Source organism: Canis aureus, chromosome 2 (assembly GCF_053574225.1).
Source record: "Canis aureus isolate CA01 chromosome 2, VMU_Caureus_v.1.0, whole genome shotgun sequence".
In the NCBI taxonomy this organism is placed as follows: domain Eukaryota; kingdom Metazoa; phylum Chordata; class Mammalia; order Carnivora; family Canidae; genus Canis; species Canis aureus.
Window position 1 is genome coordinate 1,906,406 of NC_135612.1, and position 13,716 is coordinate 1,920,121.

At 38.7% G+C, this 13,716-nt stretch overlaps 1 pseudogene; it reads left to right on the forward strand.

Moving 5' to 3' along the window:
• The first annotated feature begins 7,813 nt into the window (after positions 1 to 7,813).
• Positions 7,814 to 11,777, forward strand: LOC144291841 (cyclic AMP-dependent transcription factor ATF-2 pseudogene; annotated as a pseudogene).
• Positions 11,778 to 13,716: the final 1,939 nt, after the last annotated feature.

Consider the following 13,716-nt stretch of genomic DNA (forward strand, 5'->3'; position numbering starts at 1 on the left):
CCATCACTTGGTTTATATATGAGGACAAAAAGGTTTATCTGTGAAGACAAAAAGCATGGACTTAGTGGAAAGGGGTTTAGGTAGATACATCTACTGGAGTCAGACAAAAGTAACCTGACACATTTATCTTATATAAGCATAGGAGATATATTACATATTGTAATTAATTTCTCTCTTATCAAGGCTTGAGCAGAAACTGCCAATATCTCCCTGTGACTGTCCTCTCTAATTTCCATGGTTTTAAATCTTTTAACTGCCAATCAACAATTACATATTTGACAATTTTAAGGTCTGCTAAAGAGTAAGATGGTATGCTTTTATGTTGCATATGTTATAGTTGAGGATACATATAATAGATCACTAAGCAGAGCATAAAACAGGCTTTCATTTCATGATAAGGACAATGAAGGAACTGCAACAGGGGTATACAACTGAGAGGGAAAGTGCTAGAAGGCAGTGGTAGATGTGTTAGAAAAGGCCTCTTGGAGGTTAACACTTGAGCTGTGTCTGAATAGTAAGCCAAGTTGTAATCTTGGGGAGGACTATTTAAGTAGATATACCTGCCCTGAGGCAGGAATGAGTTTGGAATGTTGGACAAGTAGGGAGAAGGACTGAGGGCCTGAGCAGTGTTCATGAGAAGAGTGGTGGAAGATGATATAGACAGGACAGATCATATAAGATCTTGTAGGCAACGTAAAGCAGTTTGGATTTTATTGTAAGTGCAGGGAGAAATTGCTGTAGGGATGCAAATGTGGATGGTTACTTTTTGTACTAAGGGCTGGGTTATAGGATTTAAGTATGGAACAGAAGGGAGCAGTTAGGCTATTGCAACAGTCCATGTGAATGATGGCTTTGACTTGGACTGGAATGTAATTAATGAGATGGAGAGAAACACATAGATTTAGGATATACTTTGGGGCTGAAACAGTGAGAACTTGGTGATGGATTAGATGAGTGGGATAAGAAGAAAGTACAATTCAAAAATGATTGCTAGATTCTTGGCTTGAGTGTGCAGATGTGATGGCAGTTCCTAATACAGGAAAAGCGGAAGAGGGACAAGTTTCAGGGGAGTGTTGGGGGCTCCCAAGACCAACCTCAGGTTCCATGATTCACTACAAGGACTCACAAAACTCAGAAAAGCTCTTATATTCATAGCTATAATTATGCAAAAATGTATAGATTAAAAGCAGCAAAGGAAAAAGTCACCCTATGTGGGTGAAGTTTAGAAGAAACCAGGCACAAGCTTCTTCTAATTCTATCTCAGTGGAGTCATACAGGCAGTGTTTAATTCTCCCAGCAGCAATGTAGGATAACAGGCATGGAAGTATTGCCGACCAAGGAAGCTCATCTGCGACTGAGTGTCCAGGGCTTTTCCTGGGGATCATTCACATAGGCCTGGGATACCCACATGGCCGACTTCAGGTAATCAATGTCCAATCCCCAGGTCCCCAAGTTTAAACTGATAGAGCATAACTTGGTGCTCCAGGAATACAAAGGCTCTTTATTAGGCAGAATATTTTAAGGGCTCAAAGGTTATCTCCTAGAAGCCAATAAAGAGCCAGGCTAGACCTTTGGGATGTGCAGAATTTGGGCAGTTTGAGTCTGCTGAATTAACTTTTTAATTGCATAAGGGAGAAGCCAAACACAATTTGAAGTTTAAGGTGCTTCTTTGACTTCCAAATGGAAAGGTCAGGAGTTAGAGATATGATGATGGGAGTTTTCAGTGTACACAGCATATACATGGTATTTATTTATTTATTTATTTATTTTTTTATTTATTTTTTATTGGTGTTCAATTTACTAACATACAGAATAACCCCCAGTGCCCGTCACCCATTCACTCCCACCCCCCGCCCTCCTCCCCTTCCACCACCCCTAGTTCGTTTCCCAGAGTTAGCAGTCTTTACGTTCTGTCTCCCTTTCTGATATTTCCCACACATTTCTTCCCCCTTCCCTTATATTCCCTTTCACTATTATTTATATTCCCCAAATGAATGAGAACATATAATGTTTGTCCTTCTCCGACTGGCTTACTTCACTCAGCATAATACCCTCCAGTTCCATCCACGTTGAAGCAAATGGTGGGTATTTGTTTAAAATCATGAGACTGGACAAGATTACCCAGAGAATCTGTGTAAAAAAAGAAGGCAGCCTAGGACTGAGATAAAAGGCTCTCCAATACTTAGAGCTTAGAGTAGGACAATATGCCAGCACAGAAGATAGAAGGGAAACTGGGAGATTACACAGTCACCCAAGCCAAAAGAAGAAAGTATTCTAAGGCAGAGGAAGTCAGGAGCATTGAATGTTAATGAGATGCTTAAAGGCGAAAGATGGAAGATCACGGGTCATCAGGATCAAACTGTGAAGAGGCTGACAGTGATGATGCACAAGTGAAAAGAGATAATTCCTGGCATTGAGTCCTTGCAAAGGCAAGTTGTAATCTCCAGAGCACAACTCAAGATGTACAATGCCTACATTGTATAAGAGAAGAAGCAGCAAACTGAGTTCAGGCCCATGTTTTTGGACATTTAATGGGGAGAAAATGAGGAATTGCTGTCAGATTGCTTGTAATCTCACAGTGTATTAGGCCCCATTTAAAATTTTCATTTTTTCTTTACCTCTGGTCAACATATTTCTCCAACTAAAGAGAAGGGTATGGAGGTTCCTCAAAAAGTTAAAAATAGAACTATGACCTATGACTCAGCAATTGTACTACTAGGTATTTACCCAAAGGATACAAAAATACCGATTCAAAGGGGCACATGCACTGTGATGTTTATAGCAGCATTATCAACAACTGCCAAATTATGGAAAGAGCCTAAAAGTCCACTGATGATGAATAGATAAAGAAGATGTGGTATATATAATGGAATATTACTCAGTCACCAAAGAGAATGAAATGTTACCATTTCCAAAGACGTGGATAGAGCTAGAGTGTATTAGGCTAAGTGAAATAAGTTAGAGAAAGACAAAAACCATATGATGTCACTCATATGTGGAATTTAAGAAACAAAACAGATGAACATAGGAGGAGGGGGTTTAAAAAAATAAGGAGATGGAGACAAACCAAAAGAGATTCTTAACTATAGAGAACAAACTGAGGGTTGCTGGATGGGAGGTGGGCAGGGATAATGTGTTTTAAGGAGAGCATTGTGATGAGCACCAGGTATTGAATGTAAGCGTTGTTTCACTAAATTCTACTCCTGAAACTAATATTGCACTATATTTTAGCTAATTAGAATTTAAATAAAAAGTTGAAACTGAAAAAAAAATTAAAGAGAAGAATGGTTGCTAGACAATAATAGAGGAATTCATGGCCTGATGATCTTGATGATGGGCAAGATCTGTGGGACTGAGCATAATAAACAAAGTAAGCAGGAAGGATAGGAAGGTATGGTTTTAGAGGAGTCACATGCATTATTTTAGTGGTGAAGTAGCTGCATATAAAGACAAGGCTCAAGATGTGGCCATTGAAGTAAGTGCCTGAAATAGAGCTAAGGAGAGGTCCTTAGGAATAAGGAGGTGATGAAACCTAAGGAGCTATGATTTGGGATGGATCAGCTATGTGTCCCTGAGGGGATGACAGGATTTGGGGATGAAGGAAAGGACAAAGACATCAATGTGTAAAGAGAAGGGGGAATGATTTTGTTATGTGGCAGTGAGATGAAAGAGTAGAAGGTAGGCTTAAAAGGAGAGGAGTAATTGTCCAGAAGTGAGTGGAGAGTAAGGAGGATCCTGGAAATCCTCTTGCAGTCTTGCACTTAAAATGCAGGAAAGTGATTGAGTAAATTCAGGGAGTCCCTCTGGAGACAATCACATTTTAGTAAATGATAAACATTGAAAAAAATATGAATGAAGAATGTGAAGATATATGGGTTTGTTAATCTTGGAATGGGAGTGCCCAAGGGAGGAGTGAAGAATGAGATCACACAGTGGGAGTTTGGACCATAGAAAATAAATCTTAAAAAGAGGAAAGTAAGGAGAATACAGGAGTTCAAGAATTTCATTGGCAGTGACAGAGAAAACAGAATGAATATCTCTGGACATTTCTGACTCTCAGGTCAGAATAAGAGCAGTTGAAGAAAAGAGCTAATGTTACCCTGGCGAACATGAAGCTCAAGCATTCAGAGTTCAGTTGCATTCAGGATGAGCCTCGAGAGGAATGTTTATCTAATGTTTTATTTGTGGTCACTGTTCAAATGACTGTATTCAGAAAAATTTTGCCAAAATGCCAATTTGGTTATAGTTATCTCCTTTGCTTAAATCTTTTCAATGCCTCTTAACCAAGCCACTTAACCTTACGCAAAGTAAGGAAGAAGAAAGGAGGAATAATTTTTGGAGAAAGATGTTAAGAAACGTGTAGGAAAAATATAGACACTTGGTGACTTTTAGGAAGATAGGGAATAGATGAGGAAAAAGAAGAAAGATTGGATAAATAGATAAACATATTTCAAAGAAGGAATTGTATGACATTTCTTTTTTTTTTTTTTGTATGACATTTCTATTCCTAGAATATCAACAAGGAATCAAAGGAGCTAAACAAGTCTTGTCTTTTTTTTTTTTTTTTAAAGCAAATCTACCCCTTCTTATAGCTTTAAAAATCATAACACAGCTGAGTGGAAGAGAGAGACAGCTAGAGTGAAGATGACAGGCATTTGAATCAGATAGGTTAATCTGAGTTTGAATGTGGAATAATGCCATGTGTTGCCATCTTTCCCATTACTTTCCTGTATAAAAAATCAAGCTAACTAACCCTTTAATTTTACTCTTCTTGCCACTACCCCAAATATCTGGAAACAGATTGGAAGTATGGTCTTTGGGTTACTTATATGGAATAAAGGCCTCCAGGGATTCAAGTTAAGAGGGAAGGTGGGTGAGAAAAATAAATGACAAGAAAAGATAGGTAAACAAAGGAGTTCAGTCATCTTCTTTGGAAAAGCAGGAGAGGTCATCCAGCATCAAGCTTGGAGCTCCAAGAAACTCACCATTAACAAACTAAGATGTTGAAACCAAGCCTTTCGGTAGTATTGGTTGTCGTATCTCCTGTTTATTCCATACGTATTACATAGGTCATAGATGAGTGAAAGTTTGTATTTTTAAAATGGGGAGTTTTGCTGCTTTGGGGGCGTGCTGTGAAGACAGACTTGGAATGTTTTCAAGAAGCCCTATGTTTGTGTTAACCATCTTCAACATGAAAAATGGGTAAGAAAGAGCCCTTGGGAAATCCCAGGGAAGGCAGGATAGGGGAAGGCAGTAGCAGATGACTGTTAACTCCTGCAAAACTGCTACTATAGTCGATCCTTCAGGATGGTAGATGGTGAAGACAACTGGGAAAGTAGAGAAATAAAAAGCAGTCAGCAATTACTACTTACAGCTTTGTGTTTTAAACCAACTATTATTTGGTTCTTTATCTTCTTTTTCTGGCAAGTTGTAATCTTTCATGCATAAACCCTAAGGTCTCTCTTGGCTTGAGTAAGGTTTTAGTTCCACAGAGAAGTGTTGTAATCTTGGGCTTTTCTTTGGGCTCTGGCTTTCGTTGGTGCCGGGTCTACACAGTTACTGACGGTTCACATAGGGATATCCCCAGTTGGTTCTTTTCATTTCCCATTGATCAGGAGCAAATGCTCCCTTCATGCTTCCATCTCATACGGGATGGTCAAATGTTTATTCTCCTCCTAAGGGGCTAGTAGGCTTGCAGAGCTGTTGAACCGTGGCTTGTCCTTGTGGATGACATGGACTGGTGCTGACTCTTTAGGGCATTTGCTCGTTGTTGTCCATTCTATTCTGTTTGCTGCTATTGAGACAAAGATATTCCTTCTTCTTCCCTCTTCAAAGACTATGGGTTTTTCTCTCTCATCTAACTTTGCTCCAGCTTATACGTATTCTTTGCCTTTTGTCCAATGCCGCCGCCTCCAAATCCCGTAGTCTATTGAGAAAGCTGGCTCTGTAAGCACAGATCTGAGAATCCTCCTCTCAGATTTAATTTTGCTTCTGCTTTGTTGTAGGCTGGAGGAGGAAACCTAGCTCTTGAATAAGAGTGAAAGGGGGAGTGAAATGCACAGAAAGCATGCTACTAATATTTTGAGTCAACACTGTACAACAATTATGCAAATGATGAAGTCTGGAGTAAACGTCTGCCTTTTGTCAAACAGGACCAGGTGGTCTGAGACAAGGAAGCATTTTTTTTTTTTTTGTTATTAGTTTGGTTTACTAGTGAGATTTCTTTTGCTTATAAGTGACATAAAGCACGTTTGGATTAGCCTTCTTAGTTAGGAAATTGATTGGAGAGACACGATGATATACAGTGAAATGAAAAGAGAACAATCTAGTTGTAAGAAGGGCAGGAATTCACCTGGGCCTTAGAAGCCGCAACCCCAGGCTCTGCAATACTCTCAGGGCTCTTTCCTTTTCCTATTGACCCTTTCCCTATGTGTATAGACTGGCTTTCTACATGTGGTCGAAAACCTGACCTCTTACTAACACCTAAATGTAGCTTTCTAATTGGAAGAAAGAAACTATGTCCCCCTTTTCTCTAAGAAAAAGAAGGAGGAGAAAGAAGAAGAGATGGAGAAAGGAGGGGAAGAAGAGGTGGAGGGGAAAGACGATCTGAATAGGATATTTCTTGGCCAAAAATTTATTTTGTGCAAAATAGGGATGAAAGATAGGAATTAGCACTGATCTGCAAAATAAGAATATTAAATATTTAATTGTGAGATTTCTGGTCTTAACAGCTGGTAAGAAAAGTATTTATCTTCTGCTTTATGAATTAGTATTATGCTGTTTTATAACAATTGATATTTATACTTTGAGGTGTGTGTGTGTGTGTGTGTGTGTACTTGCCAGAAATAGGAAGAATAATAAGACAAGTTCTGTGACTACTACTGGTGCAGAGAATTTTAGAACCCGTGAGCAATTATTTCGGACTGAATAACTCTGACCTGTAAAAATCTGCTGCAGAGAGAAGTCAGATGCATCTTAAAGCAAGATAGACTCCTGTCATCATGGCCATACTTTCCCAAAAGGCATATGAAACATTAAAGAAAGGGACAGGGCAGAAGAGAAAGGCATGAGATCAGGGATCAGGGACATCCATGAGAAGCTAGTCTGTACATTTTTAACTTCTTGGTTCCCCCCCTTTTTTTTTAGATTATTTATTTACTTATATATTCATGATAGACACAGAAAGAGAGAGAGAGGCAGAGACACAGGCAGAGGGAGAAGCAGGCTCCATGCTGGGAGCCCAACGCGGGACTCAATCCCGGGACTCCAGGATCGCACCCTGGGCCAAAGGCAGGTGCTAAACCGCTGCGCCACCCAGGGATCCCCCTGGTTCCCTTTTTTTAGGGTAGTGTATACACCAGATGATAGTCAACAAATATATCATTATAGAAAGCTACTTAGTTTCAAGAATATCTGTCTAGAAAAGAAACGAGATAATGTGGCATCATCGTGGGTACAGGGCACAGGGAAGATCCCCATGCACCCCTTGGTCCCACAGAAATTCACAGGCCAGCAGACCCATATTTCATGAGATATATGGAGTGACTTGCCCAAAGCAGATTTCCACAAGTCTGAGGAAGTACTCATCACCTTCCTTTGCCATTGTCTGTGTTCCTTGTGTGTGATTCAGAGGCACGTTAGTACTGGTGATGTCCAATTTAGCAAGACATATTTAAACACACTTAATACATTTGGCCAAAAAGAAGTCATCTGTAACATTATCAGGTTATTCATACTTTTGGATGGTCGCCTTTGTATGGTTCATGGTCTGAACATCTTCTCCACATGAAGTTACAAAACACTGTGGTAGGGGTAGTTTGTAAACACGGCTGAGCTCGGGCCTCCCGGGCGGCCGCGAGAAGCATGAACTAGCGACCTGGGAAGAGATACTTGGATGGAGACTTGAGAAGGACTGCTTACTTGATTAGAGCTGAGGGATTCCTGGCAACAGTGAATAAAGCTCATGGCCCACCAGTTAGAAAGTATCCTTGCCATGAAACAGAGGACGTGATAAGTTGCTCAACTTATGAAATTCAAGTTACATGTGAATTCTGCCAGGCAGTACAAGGACCTGTGGAATATGAGTGATGACAAACCCTTTCTATGCACTGCCCCTGGATGTGGACAGATCAGACCCCTACACCAACAAGATTCTTGAAAAACTGTGAAGAAGTGGGTTTATTTAATGAGTTGGCAAGTCCATTTGAGAATGAATTCAAGAAAGCCTCAGAAGACGACATTAAAAAAATGCCTCTAGATTTATCCCCTCTTGCAACACCTATCATAAGAAGCAAAATTGAGGAGCCCTCTGTTGTAGAAACAACTCACCAGGATAGTCCTTTACCTCACCCAGAGTCTACTACCAGTGATGAAAAGGAGGTACCATTGGCACAAACTGCACAGCCCACATCAGCTATTGTTCGTCCAGCATCATTACAGGTTCCCAACGTGCTGCTTACAAGTTCTGACTCAAGTGTAATTATTCAGCAAGCAGTACCTTCACCAACCTCAAGTACTGTAATCACCCAGGCACCATCCTCCAACAGACCAATCGTTCCTGTACCAGGCCCATTTCCTCTTCTGTTGCATCTTCCTAATGGACAGACCATGCCTGTTGCTATTCCTGCATCAATTACAAGTTCTAATGTGCATGTTCCAGCTGCAGTCCCACTTGTTCGACCAGTCACCATGGTGCCTAGTGTTCCAGGAATTCCAGGTCCTTCCTCCCCTCAACCAGTACAGTCAGAAGCAAAAATGAGATTAAAAGCTGCTTTGACCCAGCAACATCCTCCGGTTACCAATGGTGATACAGTCAAAGGTCATGGCAGCGGATTGGTTAGAACTCAGTCAGAGGAATCTCGACCACAGTCGTTACAACAGCCAGCTACATCCACTACAGAAACACCGGCTTCTCCAGCTCACACAACTCCACAGACCCAAAATACAAGTGGTCGTCGAAGAAGAGCAGCTAATGAAGATCCTGATGAAAAAAGGAGGAAATTTCTAGAGCGAAATAGAGCAGCAGCTTCAAGATGCCGACAAAAAAGGAAAGTGTGGGTTCAGTCTTTAGAGAAGAAAGCAGAAGACTTGAGTTCATTAAATGGTCAACTGCAGAGTGAAGTCACCCTGCTGAGAAATGAAGTGGCACAGCTGAAACAGCTTCTTCTGGCTCATAAAGATTGCCCTGTAACCGCCATGCAGAAGAAATCTGGCTATCATACCGCAGATAAAGATGATAGTTCAGAAGACCTGTCAGTGCCAAGTAGTCCACATACAGAAGCTATACAGCATAGTTCTGTCAGCACATCCAATGGAGTCAGTTCAACCTCCAAGGCCGAAGCTGTGGCCACCTCAGTCCTCACGCAGATGGCGGACCAGAGTACAGAGCCTGCGCTTTCGCAGATTGTTATGGCTCCTGCCTCCCAGTCACAGCCCTCAGGAAGTTGATTAGAAACCTGCAGTGCAGCAGTTTTAGATACTCATTAGTGACTTCAAAGGGAAATCAAGGAAAGACCAGTTTCCATTTATGCGAAATCTGTGGTTGTAAATTTTTTTTTTTTTTTTTTTTTACTTGAAATTAAATTTGGCTCTAAAGTTGGTGTAGCAGCAGTTGATGATAGACTGAACAACAGTTTTTAGTCTCTGGAAAAAGACTGATTTTGCTTTTTTTATAAATATTGTTAGATTTATTAATTTTCTGTGCTCAATGTGTAAATTGTATTATAATTCATTGTGGTTTATTTCACTTTTAATTTGGTGGTGTTTTAATAAATGGGGGTGTTACTGAATCTCTTCCCACTTCCATTTCTTTTGACCACCTCTTAATCCTCAGCTGTGATGGTAGTATTGTTTATCATTTATACCAAAGTTCTGCATAGTCCCTATTGACTTTGTAATAATAACAAGGTCATAAAGCACTAGCAAGAGAAAGATAGAGATTTGCTTTTAATCTTTTTGCCTTTTATTTTGCACATTATGCAAAAGGAATAACATTAGCGAACACTTTTTTAAGTGAGTGAAACATGGTGAGAGACATACGGTGCTTTTATGCACACTCTGAAACTAAATCAAGATCATTAATCGTGCATTTTCTTTTAAGATTTTAAGTAGACATGAATTTTGGAATCCTTTATCATTTCAAAATGACTATTTTTCAAGTCTTAAATTCAGTATTTTAGACCGTATGTTTTGAGGCTAATAAAATACGAAATTACATAATCTATGATACAGGGTTATCCGATATAGTAATTTTTTGAAATTAGGTTTGGTTTTGGTTTTCTTTTTTTTGCAGATTTCAGGTTACAAACTGAGAAGTTTATGCATAATCAAGTATGGTATGGTTGCCAGAAAAAGCCTAAAAATTACTTAGAAAATTTAAGACTGTTTACCCCCCATTGTCTTGTACTTGCAAGCTAACTTGTACTTATTCTTGTGAAAGCACTGTCATCTTTTAGTAGCAAATTTTGATAACGTTTCTCGTGGGAAAAAAATCAGTATCTATCTTTAGAACAATGTAATTATAATGTGAGAAGCAAGAGTGAATGAGAGAGAGAGTATGAATGTGTGTGTATGTATGTTTCTTTCAATAGTTTATGCCAGCAGTCTTTGCTTGAATGTTTAACGATGCCTTCAGTGTGATGCTGGCCAATAGATGATTGCAATTTAAAATGTCATTACTGTGCAGGCTTGGATAACTAACATTCCATGATGTAGTTTGTTTCTGATGAGATGATTGTAGGTACACTTTCCTCATTATCCAATCATCTGTGGGATACTGAGTTTTCTAATGTGCCATTATCTATTTTTATTCTGCAGTTATGTTCAAAATACAGTACAATATTTTAAAATAGACTAAATTGTTAAAAATAAAGTAGTAGATGTGTGTAAGAAAACTTTGTAAAATAGTTGAGTCCTACCCAGTAGCAACTTCTGGCATTCAAGCAGGATTCCATTATGTAAATATCTGTAATGCATTTATAATAAGTTGTGTAGTTTGTTCTGCATCTATACTACACTATTTACGAACGTCTCAGTGCCATCTCCTAATGAGACTGACATTTAAAAAACCTATATCGAATATCCTTGATAATTCAAGGAAATATCCCACCTGCCTAAGTTCCAAACTGGGAAACATTCAAATTATACAAATGACATTTCAGGACTTTTAAGTATGAAGATAATAGGATTTTTATTGTTTGGCTTATTAAAAGTGAGCGTTTTTAGTTGATAATTCTACTTCTAAATTTTTTTTATTTTTAACTGATTTTATAATTTTAAAGTAATGAATTTCTAATCGTGATTTTGCCATAGTTATGCTAAGGAGTTGATCTCAAAGGCACAAAATATAAATTCTGCAAGAAGGCTATTTTTTATTGTAGTTTGAATGGGTTAGGAAAAGCCTCAATTTTTCACTCTCCTAAGTCCTTCAGTACATTTTTCTTTCATTTTATTATTTATGCAAGTTAAAGTTTTTTGGTAACAGGAATTCTTGCAACTGTAAAATAAAACTACATAGGTGTAAGAAGTCATGTAAACGGTTAATGAACTTTTATCAAGGTTAGCAAAACTTTCATTGTAAATCAGTCTGTACTCAGCAAATAAAAATCATTATTAGTTGTATAAACACAAATTCCATTTTGACTTTCAGGATGTCACACTACTTCTGTACCTAGCATTTTGAGTCCTTATATTTGCAATGTTACACAAACTGTACTACTTTCTTTTATGTGCAGTTTGCATGAGTAAACCATCAGAGAATAAATTCTATCTTTAAATTATGTTCATAATTTGCTTGTCCTTACCTATCTTTCATAAAGTAACATCACCTGAAAAAAAAAAAAACCACTGTGGTAGATGTTATGCTAATTATTTAGTTTAATTTTCTCCGTTTTATGTCATAATTTCTTTTAGTTAACATAAATCTTTCTGTAAAGACTGATGCAGTTGTTCAATCTCATTTAATGATACTCCGTGGAACTGAAGAACAGACAATACAGGAAATGTATCCTACTAATATTTGTTGGTACCAGTACCAACTTTTATTGGCACAGAAAGCACTATATTATTGAGGTGACTGCATCCCAGCAGATAGGGGGTGACCAGTTGTGACGTAATGTTTTCTTACGGAGAAGCTAGAAATACAGTGGTAGAGCACAGTGAGGACCGTGACATCAAGTCTGCGTGGACAATACAGGAAGAGACATGAGAAAATCCACTTATACATAGGCTTGAGACAGTTAAACAATAAAATGGGAGGAAATCAACAATCACCTTCTAAGTCCCATTTGCAAAACCCCAGGGTAGAGTCTCACTGGCTCAGCTTGGAGGAGATGCTAAGATCCAGTCCAACTCCCAATACCCAGATAATGCAAGGGCTAAGCATTAATGTAGCTACTCCTGCAGACTGTGGATGGGGAAGACGGAGCAGTTTTAAAAAGGAGAGAGGAGTTGGATGGTCAATCCCACAGTAATGCACTGGTGACTACATCATCTACTAGTTGGTCTTCGTGACCGAAGATATTACTAGTTTTGGGAAGCTGACTTTATAATAAACTCCTGTTTGTAGAAGTCATAGATATAAAAGTCATAGACAAAATGTTATAGATTATATAAGACTTAGATTGTAAAAGTCATAATAAAAGGTAGTTAATTTATTACATGGTGTATAGTCTCTGTTTCATGCCTTTTCGTGTTTAGGTGTGAGGTCAGACTCAGAATCCTCATCTCTTTAATATGACAAATAAATAAACACTTTCTGACAATCCTAGAAAAATCAGAAAGAAGACAGAAATGGGAAATTGGCTTTATTAATTCTAAGAAAACTGAAGATTTTTATGTTATCTCATATACCTGATAGAAGAAAATTGAGAAAACAATGAAATTGAAACGGGAGTCACCAACTAAAAACTTTGTCCACTGAAAATTAATAAACAACAACATGACTTCCTTTGCCTCCAGCTTTATTGAGGTGTAACGATAAATAAAAATTGTATATGTTTAAGACATACATGTGACAGTTTGGTACATGCACACATCATGAAAGGATGAGCACTGTCAAGCTAATTGACACATCCAGTACCTCACATGGGTACCATTTTGGAGGGTGTGGTGAGAACATTTAAGATCTACTTTCTTAGCCAATTTCAAGTACAGAATAGAGTATTAGTAACTATATTCACTGTACTGTACATTAGATTCCTAGAATTTATTCATCCTATAACTGAAACTTTGTACCCTTTGACCACTATCCCCATTTCCCCCACCCCCTAGCCCCAGGCAGCTGCTATTCTATCCTCCGGTTCTGGGTTGAAGATCTTAAATTCCACATATAAGCAAGACCACACAGTATGTATCTTACTCTGTCTGGCTTATTTCGCTTGGCATAGCTTCTTAAAGATTTATTCATGTTGTCACAAATGAAAGGATTTATTTCTCTCTCTCTCTTTTTAAATATTTACTTATTTGAGAGAGAGTGAGCACAAGTGGGAGGAGGGGCAGAGGGAGAGAGACAAGCAGGCTCCCCACTGAGTGGAGAGCCCAATGTGGGGCCCAGTCCCAGGATCTTGAGATCAAGACCTGAACCAAAGTCACCTGGGTGCCACAGGATTGCTTTTTTCTCAATGGCTTAGTAATTTCCCCGTGTTTGTGTGTATGCGTGTGTGCATGTATATATTTAAATACATTTACAAATTTATATACACATATAAATATGCCACA